This window comes from Alligator sinensis, unplaced genomic scaffold (genome assembly GCF_000455745.1).
Source record: "Alligator sinensis unplaced genomic scaffold, ASM45574v1 scaffold2341_1, whole genome shotgun sequence".
Classification (NCBI taxonomy): Eukaryota; Metazoa; Chordata; order Crocodylia; family Alligatoridae; genus Alligator; species Alligator sinensis.
Genome location: NW_005843534.1, coordinates 5149 through 11205, shown reverse-complemented (window position 1 = coordinate 11205; position 6057 = coordinate 5149).

The following is a 6057-nucleotide window of genomic DNA, read 5'->3' as shown; positions in this document are numbered from 1 at the left end:
TGAGACAATTCACACCTGGCTTGCATGTAATTAACAGGTAGAAGTCAGCCAGCCCACAAAAAAAGGGGAAGTGGGCCAGCAAGGAGGAGAGGGAGTCCTGAGGGCTGGTGCAGGGCAAGGAATCTCCTTGTATTTCAGGTTGAGAAGCTATGAGAGGACGATTGTAGAGGAATCTAGATAGGCTGCCGATAAGAATGGCTCTACACTCAGGTAAAGGAAGCTGTTAGAGGACAGTGGACACGGTCATGGCAGGAGAGAGACAAACCTGGAGGTGTACTGCTAGTCGGTGAGAGCAGAGCGAGCAGTGGAAAGGAGTTGCTGCAAGGGAGAGACTGAGCAACACAGCAAGAAAGACTGTTAAAGGAAGAGCACCCTTTCCAGCCAACATGCCCAAAGAACTATCGGACCCCAGGTGAGGTGGGATGAGTAGAAGAGGCAGTTGACTACGTTTTGGTTGATTTCCTTTATTGGTAGATTCATGAACAGTGACCCTAAGACTGAGATGCTGGACCTGGAGGGAAAAGGCCAAAACCAAGAATTCAACCGAGGCAGGATGCCAAGGTTTAAGGGTCGGAGCAACCCTGTTCCTGCATAAGCCTCTAACTCAAGAATTCCTATTCCATCAAGTCATGGCAGGCGGGAGCATAGAGGCAGTGCAAGGATAAGAGAATGGGACTGTAATTCCACTTGTCTGCCAGAGCCCGAAGTCCAGATGCGGGACTAGGGAGGAAGCAGTTACAAATCCATTAGTAGCTATTAAACAGAATAGTCAGGACTATATCCCCTGGCCCCTCTAAACCAATTATGCTGGATACCAGGGAGAATAGAAGAGAGATAAATCACTCTTGACATACAGTGTTTATATGGTCTCCCTCTAAAGCATCCACTCTTGCTGTTGTCGGAGACTGGATACTGGGTTAGACAGACCTTTGGTTTGATCCAGTCTCTTATGTTCATAAGCAGAATGTGCCACACAAATGTGTGGTGTTTGGAACTCAAAGAACTGTGGTAACTGTGTGTGGCTGCTTTTAAAGTCTGGAATTTGGGAGTTCAGTAGACTCGCTGGAAACTGCAGCTTGAAGGAGACTTGGTCTGGTCCCAGCAACAAAGTGATGCTGGACAGTAGCCTAAAAATATAAAGACCCAGTTTAACTATTCAGTTCATCCTTATCTTATTTTCCCTTTGTATGATTACTCTGATCCAATTGAAGTCATTGTAAATAATTAAAGTAACCAAATTTGTTTTATCGGGTTTGAGGAAAGACATCTAGAGATGACCTTACAATTGCCTTATAGGTGAAGCTGAGTGGAACAGAGCCAAAGGACCAGATTTCAATAAGAGTTGCACCAATTTGAAAATACCACAAGGCACTTACTTTTTGGCACCTCAATACCTTTAAAAAACTGGCCTCAAATAACAGGAAGATATTATTGCTATTCAGCAAAGAACAAATTGTGGCAGATGCTTCTGACTAATACTAATGTATTTCAGATATGGGCAAACAATCCATAATGAATTCCACCTTTGTGTTCACTGACAAAATGAAGACAGATTTCTCTTTTGGCAGACTTGTTTCACATTTGAAGATATCTGCCAAATAATTTATGTGAATAATTCTTGGTCAGCAGCTCACTTAGAAGCAAATTATTGAGACTCCTAGATATGGTATGCACTAGGTATGTGCCAGATCCTCTGCTGGTTAAGTCCATGCACACCTATGACCTCAAGGGCAACTGAAAGGTTATAAATCAACAAATTATATCAGTTGAGGATTTGGCCCCATACATTATGATAGGATATTTACATCAAATAGTTATTTCTGAATCCTGATTGGATCAGCAGAATTTAGAATCTGATCTGCTATGTGCAAACCACCAATTTTTTGCCTTGTTTTTCTGTTGAGGCGTGGGGGCGGTGTTTCTACTTTGAATATCCTGCAATAACCCTTTAATATTTGGTGACTTTACTCATATTCTTGCCTGTACATGAACATGCATGAGTAAGGAAAATTTACATAGAATGCAACAAGGTGGAAACTAAATAATTTAAAATACTGAATGAGTAGCCATCGACTCTTTTGCGGGCAGGAGGATAATATATATCAGAACATATTTAGAAAGACTTGGACAGATGGACATGAGCACTGGGCATGATTAAATCCCACTGGAGAGGATCCATTACAGTCAAACATAAAAACATGAACATTTAGCTAATTATATTGCTCTCTTGGTTGAAAATGTCAACATTATGATAATACTGAAAGATGTGGCTTCTCATTTAATGGAGTATCTGATTTAATGGACTGATCTTGGTATTGGTGGGTGGATCAGACCAGTCTTTGGGACACAGATAAACAGGTGTCTCACTTACATTGACTGACAGTCAAATGCATGGTGAACATAGGAACATAAATATTGGCATTGACCGGGTCAGACCACAGGTCCATCCTGTCCAGTATCCTGCGTCTCACAGTGGCAGAGAGCGGATGCTGAAAGGAAGAGTGAACCAGACGTGACCAGGGTTGCCCTTGCAGCCTCCAGCCTTTAAGGTCTCTAGAAAGTCCTAATTTAGAAGCTGTATCCCTAACTCCCATGCTCAATAGCTACTGATGCCCCTTTCCTCCAGGAATTTGTCCAATCCATTTTTTAATCTGGCTAAACTGTCAGCTTCCACATGTGGTGACAATGAGTTCCACACTTTAAATACATACCGTGTGAAAAAGAACTTCCTTTGGTTAGTTTTAAACATACTACCTACTAGTTTGTTGTATTGTAAAAGAGTAAAGAATAAATCCCTATTTACTTTCTCTTTACCAGTTAGTATTTTGTAAACCCTTATCATGTGCCCCCACCCCAGCATCTGTTTTCTAAACTGAATTGATCTAGACTCTTTAGTTCCTCCTCATATGGAAGGCCCTCCCTACCACTAATGATCTTTGTTGCCCATCTCTGTACATCCTCTCATTCTACTCTATCGTTTTGGAGGTGTTGAGACCACACAGGTGCACACAGTATCCAATGTGTGGATGCACCATGGATTTATAAAGGGGTGCAATGATATTTTCAGTTCTGTTTACAATTCTCTTCATAATAATCCCAAATATTTTGTTTGCCTTTCTGATGGCTCCTGAACACTAAGCTGATGCTTATACCAAACTGTCCACAATGACTCCCAGATCTCTTTCCTAGGTGGTAACAGCTAATGTAGAGCCCATTATAGTGTAGGTATGGTTAGGGTTATTTCTGCCCCTGTGTATCACACGGACAAATTCAGAGCCGACCTTAGGGAAAATGAAACACCACCTCCCCACCCCCAGCCAGCAGTGCTGAAGCTGGCAGAGGCAGGCAGGGGGGCAGACAGGGGCATGGTCTGGTTTGGTGAGGAGGCAGAGTGGTGTGGTCTATCAGGCAGGATGGCACTACTGCTGCTGTGTGGGAGCAAGGTGGGTGGATTGGAGCAGGCACCATCCCACCCACACGTACCCGGCCCAGCTCCTCCTGAGCAGCAGCTGGAGATTGGGTGTGGGCTGGGCTGGGCTGGGCATTGCCCAGGGAAGGGGGCAGCATGGGGGGAGAGTATTGCTGTAAGTGCGGGCTGCTCACATGTGTGTACATGTGTGTGTGTGTTTGGTGCCCCCCAGACCATGATGCCCTGGGCAGCTGCCCACACCATTCACCCCTAAAGACAGCTCTGGGTAAATTCATCCCAGTAGAGAAGAATAACACAAAGGACAAAGTACCATTTGAATTCCTCTTAGAGACAATTTAAATGGGATGACCCAGTGCACATGCTTCTTGCTGGCCCTCTGAAAGAGGGAAACAAATTTAAAATGCTGAGTGAGTCTCTGCTGATTCCAGTGACCAAATCAGAATGGTAGGAAATGAATGATGTACAATTTGCATTTGGTCAGCAAGACTGACAGACAAATGACTGGTATCTAAACAATTTTCTTTTTAATCTTTCTGCCACATAATCCAACCTCTCATAAAAATGCAGCGATGGTAGTTCTCAACCTTTCCCTAAGAGATTTAGGGAGGATATTTTCCTACTTTCCTGCTTAGACTTTTTTTTTAATTTGCATTTTCTTTTGTAGCTACACATGGGCTACAGCTGTTTGCTTCAGCTCTCATCATCATACATGCATTTTGCTTCTCTTCCCTTGAATTGCTTTTCCCCCTCTAACAAGCAGCACTGGCAGCCCAATATAGAAACACCATAACCAATATAAATGATAAAGACTCAAACAGTCTGCTCTGGAAAGTTTTAAACAAATGTCCTCATTGCATCCACAAGAATTCATTTCAATATAGTCCTTGACTCTCACAGAGAGAGGCCCCTTCTATTATCTACCAAGTCTAGGAACAAATGATTTTCAACTAAGAATCACAATTTACCTTTCTTTTACCAGTGTTAAACATGCTCTGCTACACCTTGATAACCTATTTTATTTGTTTAATCCCCTAGCCCTGCCTGTAATTAAGTTCACTGTACGGGAAACAGTTTTCTTACTTGATAATCAGATTTAATATTTGAAAGTTGGATCATCATTTTCAAACATAGCTGCTCACGTTTACACACCTAAATAAGAAATGACTTGGTTTCCAGAGCTGCTGATCACAGTGCTTCTGTTGATTTCATGGATTACGATGGCAATGACTAACTGAAAAAACTGTCTCTAACCCTGTCGACCTTCAGTCGTTGTTATTAATTTCAGAAAATCTGTAGAACAGTGGCCAGCAGTATTTTCAAGCCATGAGGTAGAGCAACCCTGTTCCAGTCTGGTATGGCGCTCACAGCATATCAGCAGTGAGGGAGGCATGCCCAACTCACGCTAGGGCCAGGTACCTGGGATCTGTGCCCATGCTGCTTTTGCCACTTCTCGCAACCTCCTCCAGCTGCAGTGTAGTTTGCAGCTTCCAAGCCAGTGGGGACCTGCTCCAGGGCCAAGAAGCTGGAGGCTATGTCCACACTACACCCACAGGACTCTAGCTGAGGCCTCACAGTGCTGAAGAGAAAGGAAGAATCACTTCCCTTGATTTGCAAATGTTACTCCTGTTAATAAAACTATGCATGCTGCTGATTTTTCTTGCAAAAGGAGCACGCTGTTGGCTCATAATCAATTTATGGTCCACTGTAACCCCCAAGTCCTTCTCTGCAGTCCTGTTGCCTAGCCAATCATTCCCCAATCTATATCTGCATACAGTTATTCCATCCCAAGTGCAGGACTTTGCACGTGTCCTTGTTGAATTCTCATGTGGTTGATTGCTGTTCTGTTTTTCTAATCTGTCCAGTTCATTCTGGATTGTAGCCCTTTCTTCCAAAGTGTCTGCCGTTCCACCCAACATGGTATTATCTGCAAATTTAATAAGCACACACTTAATCCCATCATCTAAATCATTAATGAAAGTGTTGGACAGTACTACACCCAGGACAGATGCCTGGGGAACTCCACTTGATACCTCCTCCTAACTAGACCATTGTTGACTACTTGTTGAGCCTGATGATTCAACCAGCTATGTATCCACCTCAAAGTGTTGTCATGTAGTGTGTATTTCTTTAGCTTGTTAGTGAGAATATCACGAGAAAGTATCAAAACCCTGGCTAAAGTCAAGGTTATATCACATCTACTGGTCTCCCCCCATCTACTGAGCCTGTCACCTTCTCATAAAAGGAAATCAGGTTGGTCAGGCATGACTTGTTCTTGGTGAATCCATATTTGGTATTTCTGATCACCGTGTTCTCCTCTAGGTGCTTCACAATAGATTCCTCCAGGACCTGCCCCATGATCTTTCTGGGTATCCAGGTCAAGCAGACTGGTCTATAATTCCCCTGATCCTCTTTCTTCCCTTTCTTAAAGACTATTCTTTTTTTGGATCATATAGGACCTCATCCAAACTCCATGAGTTCTGAAAGAGGATATTCAATGGCTCTAAAATTATTTCAGCTAATTCTTTCAGTACCCTAGAGTGCCCCCTTCCAGCACTTCTGTTTGAAACCATCTAGCTCCACTAAGTAATCCCTAATGTGTTCTGCCATTACTCTAGGCTGTTTTTCTC